The 18,076-nt window shown below is 49.1% G+C and overlaps 1 protein-coding gene and 1 pseudogene across 1 annotated transcript in view; both read right to left on the bottom strand.

Moving 5' to 3' along the window:
- The window catches only part of BFSP2 (beaded filament structural protein 2), a 72,343-nt gene that overhangs the window by 44,434 nt on the left and 9,833 nt on the right, over positions 1–18,076 (bottom strand). The gene's annotated exons all lie outside the window — the stretch shown is intronic.
- On the bottom strand, positions 16,681–17,589 carry LOC134761142 (AF4/FMR2 family member 4-like; annotated as a pseudogene).

Genomic DNA, 18,076 nt, shown 5'->3' with positions numbered 1-18,076 from the left:
GAAAACCTCAAGGTCAGACTAGCTTGAGCTTTAGTCTGTCGAGAGTGGACCCGGGCATACAGACTCTGGAATCCAACTACCCAAGTTAAAGGTTTTGTCTCTGTCACTTTAACCTGTGAACCTTGGAAAAGTTATTTAACTGGTGCTGTGCGTCAGTTTCCTCATCTATAAAAAGGAATCATCCAAGGAATGTTCTCATAGGGTTGTTGTGAGGTTAAACGATTTAAGATGTGCAAAACCCTCAGAACAAATTCTGGCATATAGTATGTGCTCAATAAATGTCAGTTTTCTTACTCTCCACTGGAACTAAGGGACACTTATGGGCAATAAAGGGATAGATATGCTTTACCCCTTGGCCCAGGCTACTGTAACGAAGGGAACAAACTATTCTCTGCTGTCAGAAAGATAACCTCAATTGATTCCAGTGGGACATAATGGACAGTTTAGTGTGTTGTTGCCAGGATGGACGTGGCTGATGTCCTATTGGAAGAATCATGAAAGAATCCTCACCCTTACACTGCCTGAAACGCCACCCCATTCTCCAACCCCAAGCTGGCTGAGGAGCAGGGAGGTGGGATTCTGGTAAGTAGAGGATTGGGAAGGGCAGGGAAATGCTCACTCGATCTTGTGTGAACATCAGCAAAAAGAAGGTATAGGACTCAAAGTGTTAGACTTGGATTGGGAAACCAAGGTTCAAGTCCTGGCTCTGCTTTTCACCAGACATCATATTTATCACTGCTGAGCTTCAGTTTCTTTATCTGTAAAAAGGAGGCAATGATACCTGTTCTGCTTATTCTAAAGGGAGGTTGTGAGGATCTAGAGGATACAGCCATGGAGAACATGCTGGGTTCCTTGAGCTGCTAAGCACTGAAGTCCCACCAATGGTGACAAAGGTTTAAGGAGAACATTGCAATTGCACAAAATGATCCTTGGAAATTCTTTAGAAGGGCGCCATCTTGGAGACCCAGAATCAATAAAACCAGCATGGCTGGGAGTTTTCTCCAGCATTTGAATAAATTGTTGTTTCTTTGGTTGAACCATGATGAGATAATTGGCTTAAACCAGGAGTCATGCATGGTATCTGGAAACTTCCTCACTTGAATCACCAGCATCATACTCAGCATGCATAATCCTCTTATCATGAGAGGCACAGGGGAAATGAGCCAGCCTGTCTGGAAAGGAAGCAAATGCATGCTTTCCATCTCCCGCTCAGTACTGGACATGAGGCTATGCCATCACCACTTAATGCCAGCACCACTTAAATGATGTTTCTCTCTCTCTGCCCTGTACTTGCTGGAGGCACATGCCCATATCACGTAGGGTGTCAGGGCAGAGAGCTCTTAGGAAGAGCTGAGCTGTGGGGACTTCCTCCCATGCAGAAGAGGGAGGCCTCCGCAGAATTCTCTGCCATGTGCTTCTAGGCTTCCTCAACTCAGAAATTTTATTATAGAGTTTTAGAATGTGAAGAGCTCTTGGAAATCATGAAAGATGAAGAATCAAGGTGGAAGTTTGATGAATTGTCCCAGGCCCCAGAGTGGACCCTTTGCTTTTTGGAATCCAACAGCAAGGACTCATGGGAATATCGTGGGCTTTGACTTGGAGAGACAGGGCTCAAACCTCATCTTTGTCACTTAGTGATTGTGTAATTCTCTAAAAGTCTCCCTATTTGTAGAAAAGGGATAAGGGAGCTTTCTTTCTTGGATTGCAAGATGATTAAAAGAGATGTATGTATAAAGGGATGTTCAGTTGTCTGAGCTGAGATGACTGCAAAGTCACTGCACTCCTTACAATGCCTGACAGGTGCTTCCAACTTTGGGAGGTGTGGAGCCCTTGACAGGCATGTCAGCAGGGGTCATTTGGGAGGGCAGCCTGCGAGGGTGAGGGGATGCCAGTGGGCCATACTGCAGGGGCAGAAACTTGGGGGGAGGGGTCACAGGCGGTCAACTGAAGAAGGGGCTTGTGCCTGCAGATGCTCCAACAGGGGAGTCTAAGAGGAATCCAGAAAAGTGTCCCCAAGAGAAAGAATCTGACTTAAATGTTAGCCGGACCCAGATGCTGTGACACTAACTTAAAACAATATCTGACAAGGAAGAGCTTTTTCCCTTCCCTTCCCTTTCCTTCCTTTCCCTTCCCTTCCCTGCCCTGCCCTGCCTTCCCCTCCCCTTCCCCTCCCCTCCCCCCTCCACTCCCCTCCACTCCCCTCCACTCCCCTCCCCTTCCCTCCCCTTCCCTCCCTTCCCTTCCCTTGCCTTCCCTAGTCTTCCCTTCCCTTCTTTATTTCCCTTCCCTTCCCTTCTTTATTTCCCTTCCCTTTATTTCCCTTCCCTTCCCTTCTTTATTTCCCTTCCCTTCCCTTCCCTTCCCTTCTTTATTTCCCTTCCCTTCCCTTCATTTCCCTTCCCTTCCCTTCTTTATTTCCCTTCCCTTCCCTTCATTTCCCTTCCCTTCCCTTCTTTATTTCCCTTCCCTTCCCTTCTTTATTTCCCTTCCCTTTATTTCCCTTCCCTTCCCTTCTTTATTTCCCTTCCCTTCCCTTCTTTATTTCCCTTCCCTTTATTTCCCTTCCCTTCTCTTCCCTTCTTTATTTCCCTTCCCTTCCCTTCTTTATTTCCCTTCCCTTCCCTTCCCTTCTCTTCTTTACTTCCCTCCCTTCCCCTTCTTTACTTCCCTCCCTTCCCCTTCTTTACTTCCCTCCCTTCCCCTTCTTTACTTCCCTCCCTTCCCCTTCCCCTTCCCCTTCCCCTTCCCCTTCCCCTTCCCCTTCCCCTTCCCCTTCCCCTTCCCCTTCCCCTTCCCCTTCCCCTTCCCCTTCCCCTTCCCCTTCCCCTTCCCCTTCCCCTGCTTAGATTTCAACTGGGCTAGAAACAGCCACAGGGAAGTGGGAGTGAGGAGAATAGCAGGAAAGAGAGACGGAACTGACTTCGGCATCTTTGCTAGGTGCTTGGCCCTACCTGGGCAAGGGAGAAAGTGAGGGTTGATGTGTTGAATAATATATCAACTGGACATTCTGTTTCCTGAATTGAGACTGTTTTGTGGCTTAAAACGAGTGTGACATTTTTAGTTTCCTGCAAGTGATCAGAAAAATCATGGGACCCTCCATGTTTTCGCCCAGGAGCTGGGAAAGAATGTCTACCACCCACTGAGCAAGTTGAAAGGGATCTTGGGCGAGGGCCCTATCAAGCCAAAGCTGCATTTGTAACTGTACTTTGTGAGTCCTTCCTGTTTGACCTACGGTTGACATCATCACGTGCCCAGCACAGTGCTTGGCACATAACAGGGATGGACCAATGTGTGGATTTGTTTACACTTCATCCCTTCTAGACCTCCAGGTCCCAGAGTCCAAGAATTTTGTCTCTAATATTTGAATTCCCATAGTGCTTGGTGCATAGTAAGCCCTCATTAAAAATCTCATGAATGACCATAATAAAACCGAAACCTGTGCCAGCCTTATAGTAGCTACCATGACAATGTCACACTGAGAGGCTGCTGGTGAGGAAGAAGGCAGGGCCAGTGCATGCCACCGTCACCCAGGATTCTGTATTTACACCTGACACTAGTTACACCCACAGGCTAAGGAGCTGTAGCCTTCTCTGTGACACTGACAAAGCCTTTTCCCACTGATTTCATTCTCCTTTAAATTTCAAAAGGATCAGGACCAGGCCAGGCATGGTGGCTCACGCCTGTAATCCCAGCACTTTGGGAGGCTGAGCCTAGTGGATCACCTGAGGTTAGGAGTTTGAGACCAGCCTGGCCAACACGGCGAAACACCATCTCTACTAAAATACAAAAATTAGCGGGAAGTGGTGGTGTGCACCTGTAATCCCTGCTACTTGAGAGGCTGAGGCATGAGAATTGCTTGAATCCAGGACGCAGAGGTTGAACTGAGCCGAGATTGTGCCAATGCACTCCAGCCTGGGTGACAGAGTAAGACTCTGTCTCAAAAACAATAACAACAACAATCAAAAACAAAAAACAAACAAACCCACAAAAGGATCAGGACCATGATGGCAGGTGGAATGATAACTCTTCTTTTCCAGATAAAGCAGCTGGAGGTGGGAGAGATTAGGGACCTGGGCAAAAGTATTTGGTGGTCTGAGACTGGAACTCAGGACCCTTGACTCTAAACTCAAGGTCTGACCTAAGCTCCAAAGCAACCCAGAATGCCCTGAAAAAGGAAAGAAATGAGGTTTCTTCTGTCACAAATAGTAGAAGAGAAGGCCAGGCATAGTGGCTCACGCCTGTAATCTCAGCACTTCAGGAGGCTGAGGTGGGTGGATCACGAGGTCAGGAGTTTGAGACCAGACTGACCAAGAAGGCAAAACCCCATCTGTACTAAAAATACAAAAAAAAAAAAAAAATTAGCCGGACGCGGTGGTGGGCGCCTGTAATCCTAGCTACTTCTGAGGCAGGAGAATCGCTTGAACCCGGGTGGTGGAGGTTGCAGTGAGCCGAGATTGAGCCACTGCACTCCAGCCTGGGTGACACAGTGAGACTCCATTCCCCGCCGCCCCCCACCCTCCCCCCCACAAAAAAAAAAAAAAAAAAAAAAAAGCAGAAGAGAATAGAAACAGACTAGCTGGTTAATATATGCAAAGTCTCAGGGGAAAATGAAATTTTATGGTTGATTTACAATCCTCAGGAAATTGGGAATTGTCCTGGAAATTCTGACATGAACCGGACGACTGCAGGGCAGTATGAATTGTGCGACTGGCTTCCCAGGATCAAGATGGCTTTGGCAGTCAGGAGGTGATTATAGGAATCCAGGGCTTGACACAAATAACATTTTGCAGCTGAGTGACTAGGTATGCAAGACAGTTCCTGGAGCAGCCAGCAGGTGGCGCCACATGCCAGGAGAACCAGGTCAGAGGCGGTAGTCCGGGACACCCCCATCTCAAAGGGGCTCTGGCAACTCTGATTTGGCCTGCAGGCCACTCGGAGATCGCTGCCACAAAGTGGAATGCTCCTGAGTCAGCGGGACCATCCCTGTGTAACGCTGTGCAAATGCTCATTCCTCCCCCCGCCCCCGCCGCCCCCCCCCCCACCCCACTGCCCGCCCCCAAAGTACGGAAAAGTTGGCTGGGCAGGTGATGTCAGAGGGCTGTGCAGTCCATGTGGTTATTATTGTTTTAAGTACTAGATGACACAAATTACTACCACAGTTTGCCGAATGCTTACCATGGGCAAGCACTATGCTAAGTGTTCTAAGTGAATTATTTAATTCCTACAACAACCCAACAACCCTGTGGAGTGAATAGTACAGGACGCTGGAATTCAGAGAGGTTAAGCGATTTGCCTTGGGTCACAAAGCCAGTCAATGGCAAAATCAGAGTTTGAACTCAATTCTTTTGCACTTTACAGCTTACACCATTAGCCACTGTGATATTCTGTTGCAGTCTCCCTCTTTCCCTCCCTCCCTTTCTTCCTTCCTCTTCCATCCTTCCTACTTTCCTTATTGCCTTCCTGACTTCCTTCTCTTCTTTCTTTGTGCCTGGCATTGTGCTAGGTTTTAGGTTCAGAAATAATCAGATTATACCTCTGCTCTTAGGATTTTCAGTGTAACAAGGAAGCTCAAAATCACAGCAGTGGGTGTCTGGAGCCATGATGGGGTGTGTCCAAGAAGGAGAAAGAAGGCTCACGTATTCAGTATCAGGTATAGGCAGGCACAATCCTGGGGCTGTCCAAGTTAAAAATTCCAGCTGTTCATTGGTTTAATCTGGGCTTTTGTGAACTTGGGTGAGGCGTTGGCTTTGCTGTCTCTTGGCAACCCCCCTGTCCGGACAGTTTCTCCCTACACTGCCATTTGGCAACACCTGAGCTATATTCTGGCAGGTGCTGGGCTGGGGGTAATATAACTGCTGCTTCATTAATGTTGGGGCATAGGCTACCACCTGAGCCTCAGGAATGAAGGAGGTGCCCAAAATGTACTGAACATTCCCATTTCCAGCCAGCCAACCAAAGAATGGGGACAACGAGCTCATCGGAGGCTGCCTCTCTTCTATAGGCTTCATCCACTGCTCAGAGATGATGGGGAGCAGTGACAGCCTCCTCTATGGCTGCGGGCTTGGGAGATCAGAACATTCCACCCTCTGATTTTACAGATGAGGAGCCTCAGAGGGAAAGGGCTTCATCTCAGGGTACACAGAAGTGAAGAGAAAGGTAGGAGTCAGTGGCACCAGGTCTCTGCATGTCCAGGGAAAGGATCCATCTCATCTGCCTACCAGAGTTCTAAAAGGGAATCTGGCCTATTCCCTGTGTGTCTGCAGGGAGATGTCAGTGAGATCCAATGCCTTTATCTAACAGTTAAGAAAACTGAGGCTCAGAGAGGTGGAGTAACTTGTCCAAGGTCACACAGTAGCTTAGTGGCATTTACTCTGTTTCTACTGTATGAACAGAATTCTCTTGGGCTCTCTGTACAGCTTTCCTTTCTGGACCCTAGTAGCCCAAGTAGTTTGATAGGATGTGGTGGATTTTTTTTTTTTGAGATGGAGTCTCGCTTTGTTGCCAGGCTGGAGTGCAGTGGCGCGATCTCGGCTCACTGCAACCTCTGCCTCCCGGATTTAAGCAATTCTCCTGCCTCAGCCTTCTGAGTAGCAGGTATTACAGGTGTCTGACACCAAGCCCGGCTAATTTTTTTATTTTTAGTAGAGGCAGGTTTTTACCATGTTGGCCAGGATGGTCTTGATCTCTTGACCTTGTGATCCACCCGCCTCGGCCTCCCAAAGTGCTGGGATTACAGGCGTGAGCCACCATGCCCGGCCAGGATGTGGAATTTAATTTCAAGTACAAAAGGAAGAGAGGATGAAATGGGTTAGGTGCAGAAATACTGATATTTCTGGAACCTTTTAAAATGACAGTTGACAAAACAGGACAAAATGTTGGGAATCAGGACTATAATGTGAAAGGGACAATAGCCGGTGTTATGGATTTAATTGTGTACCAATCAAAACATAAGTTGCAGGCCTGACCCCCAGTTCCTGTGAAGGTGACCTTTTTTTTGGAAATAAGATCTTTACAGACGTCATCAAGTTGAGGTCATTAGGGTAGGCTCTCATCTAATATAACTGGCATCCTTATGAAAAGAGGAAAATTTGGACATAGACATACGGAAGAATGAAGGTAGAGATGGGGGTGATGCATCTATGGGTCAAGGAAGGCCAAGGATTGCCCGCCATCACCAGAGCTGGGAGAGCAGCCTGAGACCGATTCTCTCTCACAGTCCTCACAAGCAGCTACCCCTGCTGACACCTTGGTTTCCAGCCTCTAGTCTCCAGGCCTGTGAGAGAATAGCTTTCTGTTGTTTTAAGCCACCCAGTTTGTAATACTTTGTTATGGTAGCCCTGGGAAACCAACATAGCTGCCTCTTATTAACTGATTACTTTGTAGGGCACTTCCGTTTGTTGATTTAACCAATATTTATCATGCATCTATGTGCTGGCCGCCATCCTGGGTGACAGAGAAAAGCAAGAGCCAGAGAGGACAGGTTCCTCCCTTCCCGACGCATACTTTCTAGTTCACATGCATTATCTCCAGCCAGCATCCCCACAGCAATCCTATGAAACAGGGATTATTCTCCCTCAATGTACAGATAAGGAAATGGACTCTCAGGGGTTAGTAACCGGTCCAGGGCCTCTCTTGTGGGAAGGAGTGAGCTGTACTTGCTATGTTCTAACTCAGTTGATTGCATAGATGAAGGACTGCCAAGATAGACTCTGGGGGAGAGATGGGTGAGACAGGGGTGTGGGTTCTGCAGACACACCCTGCTCAGCACATGGGAGGCACAGAGTGGGCCCTGCTCCTAAAGTCACAGCACAGCCCAAGCAATTACCTCTCAGCCCCCAGCCTCACGGGGGCTGCACAGGACATGTGAGGCGAGAGGTCGCTCGCACCCCGGTTCTGCCTCCGTGGTCCTCCCACCACTGTGGAGGAGGAGGCTGAGGATGCCTGCTTGCTGTAAGGAAGTAAACTGTGGCCCTGACCATTGGCAGCTGACAGCTAGACCAGAGTATTCTCACTTACGCACGAGTGTTTACAGAATATCAGCAACAATCAGACCAGCTCTCTCTGTGATCCTGGTGGAAGGAGATGGAGACAAGGGCACGCGGTGATTCTATCTGGACAGAGAGGCAAGGATGCTCTGCAACCACAAAAACTCAACATCCCCTCTTCCAGCTGACTCGAGTGATGACTGCTGCTTCTTTACTAACGGCAGCTCTATGCCTGCTTCATTCCTTCCACCTCCTGTGTAAAGATTATTAAGATCCCCAATCATCAAACTGCCCCTACTTCCTGACACCATCAAACGCAGAGCAAGCCTTTCTTAAACCTTTCCCCAACAACCTAACACAGGCCTAAACCTCATAACAAGCCCCTCCCAACCCCCTTTCCTGAGATGTCCTGGGTTCTCCTGGTACATTTTTCTGTTGCTGCAGCATGCTAATACACCGTTTCCACCTATGAGTATGTGCTCAGGGGTCTTTGGCTGGTGGGATTTCACAGAGCCATGCCTCACTCCGTGGAGATTGGCATCTTGGCCCCTACCACTGGGCTAGGTGGTGGTGAGAGGTGATCGCCCCTGTCAAGGGCAGGGGTCCCAGCCCAGCAGTCTGTGGAAATCCCTCATGCCAGGCCTCGCCCACCCGAGCAGGTGCTCACCTCCTGTAGTGGAGTGGTTTGGGGGAGCCGGAGCCACACACCATGGGGAGTCTCTGAACTCTACTCAGATAAAGTCATTCTGCCTTGAGTGCTGACTGCTCAGCACATTTTTCTGAGTATTAAAATCACTGAAAAAGAAAACGAGAAATCCTGAGGAGGGCTGCGCTATTCCCCAGCAGCAAAGCTATTAAACTTGCAAGTCTCAGTTCTGAGCTGTCTGATGGGTCGGAAGCCGCCCAGCCTCATGCATCCTGGTTAAAGCAGTTAGTTCCAGTTAGAGATGTGCTTGCAGAAGGATCAATCACCCTTTCTGACAGTTTCTTCCAAATTAAAAGAGGCAGAGAAGGGCAGAAAAAGGAGGCACATCCCAAAGTCTGAACTCACAGAGTGGGGCCTGTGTTGACTATAGCTCTATCTTATCAAACAGGGGCACTCTACGTAGACTGTGGGCCAGCCTACCCTTCAGGGTTCTGGGACAGGACTAACTCGGGTCTTACAGATGAATGTGACAGGAAGTTTTTAAACAGTATTTTAGGGGTAGAAACAACAACACTGAATTGATCCTGGCTGGAACACTAACTGTGGCCTCAGTTTCTTTATCTGTAAAATGGGTATTACGGGCTGAATCGTGTCCTTCCTCCCCCAAATTCCTATGCTGAAATCCTAACCCCCAGTACCTCAGAATGTGACTATATTTGGAGAAAGGGTCTTTAAAGAGGTAATTCGGTTAAAATGAGGTCCTGACGGTGGCCCCTACTCCAAGATGCCTGGTGCCCTTCTGAGAAGAGGAAGTTTGGACACAGATGTACAGAGGGAAGCCTGAGTGAGGACACAGGGTGAAGATGCCCTTCCATGAGCCAAGGAGAGAGGCCTCAGAAGAAACAATCCTGCTGACACCTTGATCTTGGACTTCTGGCCTCCAGAATAGGGAGAAAATGCATTTCTGTTGTTGAAGATACACAGTCTACGGGCCTTTGTTCTGGCAGCCCAAGGCGACAAATACACTGCACATAATCCCATCTTCCTAGGTAGCCCCATATGTTATGGAGAGGCCCAAATTAAGACAGAGAGTAAAAGTTCTTGTTAACGTTTGCAGATGTCACGCAAACACAAGGCCTGCAGTTCAGTGAAGACTGTGGATGGTTTTATCCTCATGAGTCTTACGGAAGTAATGATTTTGTTAGGGAAGGAACATGATTTTGTTAGGAAAATCATAGGTATGTTCTCAGTGGTCTTTGGCTGGTGGGATTGAGCGGGTACATGCCTCACAGAAGATGAACCCAGAGAACTCCCAGAGTGCCAGTGCCTGTGCCCACTCCGGGCTGTCCCTGGAGATGTTCCTGGCCTGGGTGGGCTGGATGCCGCCATGAGCGCCTCATTTCCCAGGCAGTCTCCTCAGGGACGCTGGGTACCCACACCCAGTGAACTCCTGCAACCTCCCGGGGCGTCTCCTCCTTGTCCCAGTTACTCCTCATGTGAGAGTGATGGTTTCATCTTCATTGCGCAGATGAACAAAACAAGGCCCGTGTTTCCGTGGTGGGTGAGTGATAATAAATCCCTCCATCACATAACCTTTCTCCTCAGAGCTGGAGAAAGGTTACCTGGGGGGTGGAAATGAAGATGATGAAAATGAAGTAAAATTGAAAGCTGGGAATGGCACCCGGAAGTTCTCTGGGCAGTAGGGCTAGCAGTAGGAGCTGAGGAGGCGGGAGGAGAGGGGAGAGAACAGGGGTGAGTAGAGGGGAGAGGGCAGGGGTGAGTAGAGGCGAGAGGGCATGGGGGACTAGAGGGGTGAGTAGAGGGGAGAGGATAGGAGTGAGTAGAGGGGAGAGGACAGGAGTGAGTAGAATGGAGAGGATAGGGTCTAGTAGAGGGGTGAATAGAGGGGAGATGACAGAGGTGAGTAGAGGGGAGAGGACGGGGTACGTAGAGGGGAGATGGCAGGGGTGAGTAGAGAGGAGAGTAGAAGGGAGAGGGCAGGGGTGAGTAGAGGGGAGATTGGTAGGAGCAAGGAAAGGGATGAGTAGAGAGGAGAGGGCAGGGGTGAGTAGAGGGGAGATGGTAGGAGTGAGGAAAGGAAAGAGTAGAGGGGAGAGGGCAGGGGTGAGTAGAGAGGAGAGGACAAGGGTGAGTAGAAGGGAGAGGGCAGGGTGAGTAGAGGGGAGATGGCAGGGGTATGTAGAGGGGAGAGGGCAGGAGTGAGTAGAGGGAGAGAACGGGGTGAGTAGAGGGGAGATGACAGGGCCGAGTAGAGGGGTGAGGACAGGGGTGAGTAGAAGGGAGAGGGCAAGGGGGAGTAGAGGGGAGAGGCAGGGGTGACCAGAGGGGTGAGTAGAAGAGAGATGACAGGGGTGAGTAGAGAGATGAGTAGAGGGGAGAGGGCAGGGGTTAGTAGAGGGGAGAGGAGAGGGGTGAGGGGAGAGGGCAGGGATGAGTTGAGGGGAGACGGCAGGAAGGAGTAGAGGGGTGAGTAGAGAGAGGACAGAGGTGAGGGGAGACAGTAGGGTGCATAGAGGGATTAGTAGAGGGCAGAGTACAGGGGTGAGTAGAGGGGAGAGTACGGGGTGAGTAGAGGGCAGAGGATGGGGTGAGTATAGGGGAGAGTAGAGGGGAGAGGGCAGGGGTGAGTAGAGGGGAGAGGACGGGGAGAGGGCAGGGTTGAGTAGAGGGGTGAGTAGAGTGGAGGGGGCAGGGGTGAGTAGAGGGGAGAGAACAGTGGTGAATAGAAGGGGGAGGGCAGGGGTGAGTAGAGTGAGAGAACAGGGGTGAGTAGATGGGACATAGCAGGGGTTAGTAGAAGGAAGATGGCAGGGTGTGTAGAGGGATGAGTAGAGGGGAGAGGACGGGGTGAATAGAAGGGAGAGGGCAGGGGTGAGTAGACAGGTGAGTAGAGGGGAGATGGCAGGGGCGAGTACAGGGCTGAGTAGAGGGGAGAGAGCAGGTGTGAGTAGAGGGGACGGGCGAGGGTGAGTGGAGGGGTGAGTAGAGGGGAGAGGGCAGGGGTGAATAGAGGGGAGGAGGTAGAAGTAGAAGGGTAAGTGGAGGGGAGATGGCAGGGGTGAGTAGAGGGGAGAGGATGGGGTGAGTAGAGAGGAGATGACGGGGTAAGAGGGGAGATGGCAGGGATGAGTAGAGGGGAGAGGACAGGGGTGAGTAGAGGGGACATGGCAGGTGTGAGTAGAGGGGAGATGACGGGTGAGTAGAGGGGAGAGGGCAGGGTTGAGTAGGGTGAGTAGAGCGGAGGGGGCAGGGGTGAGTAGAGGGGAGAGGACAGGGGTGAATAGAAGGGAGAGGGCAGGGATGAGTAGAGGGGAGAGCAGAGGGGACAGGGCAGGAATGAGTAGTGGGGAGAGGGCAGGGGTGAGTAGAGGGAAGAGGGCAGGGGTGAATAGAGCAGACGTGGTAGGAGTGAGTAGAGGGGTAAGTAGTTGGGGGTGGCAGGGTGAGTAGAGGGGAGAGAATAGGGGTGAGTAGAGGGAAAACAGCAGGGGTTAGTAGAAGGGAGATGGCAGGGGTGAGTAGAGGGGTGGGCAGAGGGGAGAGGGCAGGGGTGAATAGAGGGGATAGGGCAGTGGTGAGTAGAGGGGTGAGTAGAGAGGAGATGGCAGGTATGAGTAGAGGGGAGAGGACAGGGCTGAGAGGAGAGGAGAGGGAAGAGGGCAGGGGCGGGTAGAGGGGTGAGTAGAGGGGAGAGGGCAGGGGTGAGTAGAGGGGAGAGGACAGGGGTGAGTAGAGAGAGGGCATGGGGTGAGTAGAGGGGAGAGGGCAGGGGTGAGTAGAGGGGAGAGGACGGGTGAGTAGAGAGAGGGCATGGGGTGAATAGAGGGGAGAGGGCAGGGGTGAGTAGAGGGGAGAGGACAGGGGTGAGTAGAGAGAGGGCATGGGGTGAGTAGAGGGGAGAGGGCAGGGGTGAGTAGAGGGGAGAGGACAGGGGTGAGTAGAGAGAGGGCATGGGGTGAGTAGAGGGGAGAGGGCAGGGGTGAGTAGAGGGGAGAGGACAGGGGTGAGTAGAGAGAGGGCATGGGTAAGTAGAGGAGAGAGGGCAGGGGTGAGTAGAGAGAGGGCAGGGGTGAGTAGAGGGGAGAGGGCAGGGGTAAGTAGAGGGGAGAGGGCAGGGGTGAGTAGAGAGAGGGCAGGGGTGAGCAGAGGGGAGAGGGCAGGGGTGAGTAGAGAGAGGGCAGGGGTAAGTAGAGGGGTGAGGGCAGGGCTGAGTAGAGGGGAGAAGACGGGTGAGTGGAGGGGTTTGTGGAAGGGAGAGAGCAGGGGTGAGTAGAGGGGCGAGTAGGGGAGAGAGGGCAGGGGAGAGCAGAGGGGAAAGGGCAGGGGTAAGGTGAGGACGGGGTGAGTAGAGGGGAGAGGACAGGGGTGAGTATTGGGTTTTGTGGAGGGGAGAGGGCAGGGGTGAGTAGAGGGGCGAGTAGAGGGGAGAGGACAAGGGTGAGTAGAGGAAAGAACTCGGGGTGAGTAGAGGAAAGAGCTCGGGGTGAGTAGAATGGGGAGTAGAGGGGAGAGGACAAGGGTGAGTAGAGGAAAGAGCTCGGGGTGAGTAGAATGGGGAGTAGAGGGGAGAGGACAAGGGTGAGTAGAGGAAAGAGCTCGGGGTGAGTAGAGGAAAGAGCTCGGGGTGAGTAGAATGGGGAGTAGAGGGGAGAGGACAAGGGTGAGTAGACGGGAGCGGACAGGGATGAGCAGAGCGTGAGTAGAGGGGCCAGGCAGGCGTGGGCAGTTACATTCAGCAGGGGCCTCTGTCTTCTGCATAATTTTGCCCAGAGCCTGCTGAAATGGCGGGACTTTCTAACTTCCACACTGTAGTGTTATTTAGTTAGCGCTTATTTAGATGGTTATTCATTGGTCCTGAAATAAACATGTAACTAAAAAAGACAAGTTGTTTTCCAGTAGTGGTCAGTTTGGTGATGGAGATTTCCACTCCTGTGCCCTGCGTTCATTGCCTCCTGAGGACTGCTGAAATCACTTCTCGTTTCTGCTGAATAATGCACTTGTGACAGCCAGCTCTACTAGCTCGTTTACAACCAGATAAATGAGTCTTTATGTGCTTTTCCCCAGCCAGACGACAATAAACTAGGTTTTATTTGCCTAAATTGAGTCCTCAAATTCAGCGGATCAGCATAAACCCTCTGGGAGAGCGCTGGGGACCCTGCGTAACATTCTGCTTGGTTCAGCCATTCTTTCACTAATTCCCCGTAAAAAGCCACCACATTTGTCCTCAGCACTTGTGCCAGCTGCCTGGATTAGTTTTAATTTAGCTCTTCTGGAGAGTGTAGCCCTTTAGAACATCTTTCCTATTGCTCTTCTGTACGCATGTTTAATTTGGCTGGGTTTGTTTTGAGAGGAGCTGTGGAGATGGGTCTTCTCTCCCATCAGGACCCGTCAGTAGAAGGGTTCTCTTGCTTCCGTGGAGTTCTGAAGGCTTCCCCTGACCCAAGACCTGATAGGAATTACTGCTTCCCCCACCCCAAAAGCCACTGACAGGACTTTTATTTATTACTGCATATTTTATTTAAGGTAAAACCTCCAAACAGTGCCAAATAGTATACACCCCAAAGTAAGCCTGCTCCTGCCCTGTCTCCAGCCCCAGCCCTCTCACCAGTAGCCCCCACTGTCCGCAGCCCCTATGTGTGCTTCCAGAGAGGGTCTGCAGCCCCTATGTGTGCTTCCAGAGAGGGTCTGCAGCCCCTATGTGTGCTTCCAGAGAGGGTCTGCAGCCCCTATGTGTGCTTCCAGAGAGGGTCTGCAGCCCCTATGTGTGCTTCCAGAGAGGGTCTGCAGCCCCTATGTGTGCTTCCAGAGAGGGTCTGCAGCCCCTATGTGTGCTTCCAGAGAGGGTCTGCAGCCCCTATGTGTGCTTCCAGAGACGGTCTGCTCTCCACTTTCTAAGAAACACAAATAGTAGCAGAGCACAGACGTGGTTACTCAGCGATACATCCTGGCGCCAGCTCCACGTCAGTATCTAACCAGCATCCTGGTTCTCTTCTCACAGCGGCAGAGGATTCTGCTACGTTGTTTCTGTGTCAGACATTGCAGCCACTTCCTGTCTCACTGCTGGTGTGGAATTTTAGAGAACCCCTGAGCTGGAGTTCTGAAGTGAAACCTGGAGCCTGTCTGGTTCCATATTCAACTTTCACCACCAGCCGTTTCTTGAACACCCGCTGTGTGTCGAGGTATGCGTCTCTGTGCCAGGCTCTGGAAGTGGAGAGGGAGGGAGACAGAGCAGTGGCCCCGGCAGAGCTGGCGCTTGGTGGGAGGACTGCCTGGCACCCAGACGCCATGCCCGGCTCCCACCTTGGTCCACGCTGGGCCTTGCTCTGAAGGGCCATATTCCGGCATCTTCCTTGGGACCCACATTCAGTCCCCACTTCCTGGGGCACCCTCGCTGAGAACTAATCAATACCCTGCTCTTTCTGGAAACTCACACAGCATATGTCGGTTGATCAACGCGCTCATGTAAGCAGCTGTTTGTGTTACTGCTCGCTTAATGTATGTCTTCAAGTTTATTCAATTCCACAAACTTAGATAAAGCATTGATTATGCGCCAGGCGATTTACACACATCATTTCATTTACATTCCTGCACCAACCCGATGAGGTAGGTCTTCTAGCTGCATTTTTATGAAAATTTCAAACGTAAGTCAAAAGAAATATGTTATAATGGACCCCCATATATGCATCACCCAGCTTCCTTGATTATAAGCACGTGGCCTATTTTGTTTTACTTGTATCCACACGTCTTGTCACTCTGCCTGAGATTATTTTCAACAAATCCCAGACATCATATTATTTCTTCTTCAAATATTTCAGCCTGTACTGGCAAATTACAAGAATGCTTTAAAAAGAACACATGACTTCACAACCATGATCACGTCTAAAAATTAATAATACTTTCGTAATACTTTCTCAATTATCAAATATCTAGTCAGTTTTTATCTTTTCTCGTGTCTAATATATTTTTTAATAGTTTGTTTGAATAGTGATCCAAATAAAGCCCATTTTGATGGGCTGATATGTTAATTTAGTCTCTTTTAATGTATAGATTTCTCTTACCATCTTGCTTCTTTCCCTTGCAATTTTTATTTGTTAAAAAATTGGGTCTTTTGTCTTATAGTTTCCCAGAGTTTGGATTTTGCTGGTTTCATCTCTATAATAATACTTTTATTATTTTCCTTATGACTATCTAGTTGTCTAAATATCACTTATTAAAAAGTCCACCCTTCCCTCTATTGGCTTCAAGTGCTGCCTTTATTAAAACTAAATTTCCAAACACAGTAGAGCTTACTATAGAATTAACCTGTTCATCTGACCCTTGTCTTTTCTGTAAATTAGTAGTTTTATCTTGAGGCTTCATCATATTCAGGTTTTTTGTTTGTTTGCAAGACTACCTCATAGGTGGTGATGTGTACTCCACCAGGAGATAGAACGGCTGCTGGTCACATTTTGTGAAAGTCATAGCTGTTGGATTATTGTTATTGCCTAGAGCCATTGTTTTATTATAGATATGAATAAAAATAATTCTATTATTTTTATTAGCTGGAATACATCTATAAAAAGATAATTCCTTTCTTTAATTATTTATTTTTCTTACCTGATATACCTATAGGTCTTATAAGAAAGGCAGGAAAATGCTTTATTTTCTCTCATTATTTACCAGTTTTAAAAATAATGAGTTGGTTCCTCAGTGGGCTCCAAAGATGATTAATTAGTTTTTTTTTTTTTTGGTGTTATACTGATATATTTGATGGATTTCAATCTATTGCAGTTAATGTTCTTAATAATATTCTTTTAAAAATTGATGGATCATGCTTTTATTCTATAACTGACTTATTTTAATATTTGAAAACTGTAAATGACATTGTCTCTATTTCCCAAGAGGGGAGCTAACAGGTCTCTATGGATTCACTTGGAAGTCGCTCACAAGTCTTTCTTTAAACTTTAAAACATCTCTAAACTTTTACATTCTTTACTATTAAGGCAAAAAGGCAGTTCAAGTTCAATCAGAGTTTCATGTTCAATTGCTTCACATAGTCACAATATTAAAAGCTCTGAATGTGTGATTTAGGTCCAGCGGTTAGAAAGGTATTTTCAGCCTGGCGAGATGTGATTTGCAGCTGGGCTGCAGCTCATTTGTGCTGTCACCATGGGATTGGCTACTCTAGTGCTCAGAAGACAGCTCTGGTTCCACGGACTCCTGTCCGCCCACAGGCTGCACACAGGCAATAGGTTTCTGTAACATTGAACTGAACTTTGACATCAGCGAAGGTGGGAAAGACTGATTTGAGTGCTGCCCACTTGGAAAAGATACATGAGAGGGAGAATCTCCGTTTGCCTTAGGGTCCCCAGGTGATTTGGAGCGCTGATATTCCTTGCTATGCTGATCATTCCCATGAGACCTGGAATGACTGGAGCTTAACCAAGAGACAGCCTGGGGTTTCCCAGGGCTGGAAGAGCGCGGCTTGGAGTGCTGTGATCCATGCTGGCATTTTTCTCTGGTCTTCTGCTCCCACTACTGCTATGTGAGTCACAGTCATGTCTCTGGCCACGACTGTTAGTGCCACTGGTGCCACCTGCACTGGTCTACTGGCTACTATGTCCACTCTGTAAGCCTGAGAACTGTTTCTGAGACAGAAATGCTGGGTGCAGAGGTCCTACTGGGGTCCATTTTCATCTGTTATAGGTGGTGTACTGTAGGCTTGGAAATTGCAACAAGCCTTGGTATAGATTTGTCTCCTATAAAATCTTTCATTTCACCATAGTTTCCAAGCCTACTCTGGATACAACTTGATAACTTATCTTCCTTGCTAGTAGGTTTGTATGGCTCAGCAAAGAGAAGAGAGCTAGGTGGGAAGGCAACTTCGTCCTGTTGAGTTTCCTGATCCCGCCTTTCTTGTTCTTTCATACACCACACTGTCCGGGCTTTATGGTTCATGTTGCTTATCTTGACTTCTTTTTCTCCCCAGTGCAGCCTCGTTGGTGTCCATCCTTACGGCAGTTGGACCTCAGCTGTTGCCTTAGATTCCACAGCATGAGGTGTAGAAGAGTCCTGAGCACAGGAGTTCTGTCCCCATGGAGTTGGGGTAGCCACCCTCCCAGCACATGGATGTCTTCTTGTTCATGTTACTGGAAGCCCTGATAATATTCTTATTGATTCCCAACCATCTTTGGTTAGTGGGAGCTTCTTTGGATTGACTCCTAAGTCTTCTGACATGACTGTAGTAGTTTTTCATAGCGTCCTTGCTTTCTGGTATGACAAGATGTTTCAGACTCATCTTGTATATTTCCTATCCTCAAAGCTGGATTCAGCCATTGCTACAAGGAGCCCCCCATTCTTTTAGTGAAAGATGGTTGTTAGAGACCCAAATCTGAGGCTAAAAATGTTCATTGTCACTAAGTTGGCCATTGCTTCTAGATCTTTC

This window comes from Pongo abelii, chromosome 2 (assembly GCF_028885655.2).
Source record: "Pongo abelii isolate AG06213 chromosome 2, NHGRI_mPonAbe1-v2.0_pri, whole genome shotgun sequence".
Lineage (NCBI taxonomy): Eukaryota > Metazoa > Chordata > Mammalia > Primates > Hominidae > Pongo > Pongo abelii.
The sequence above is the reverse complement of the archived record's forward strand: the minus strand, read 5'-3'. Positions and strand labels throughout refer to the sequence as shown.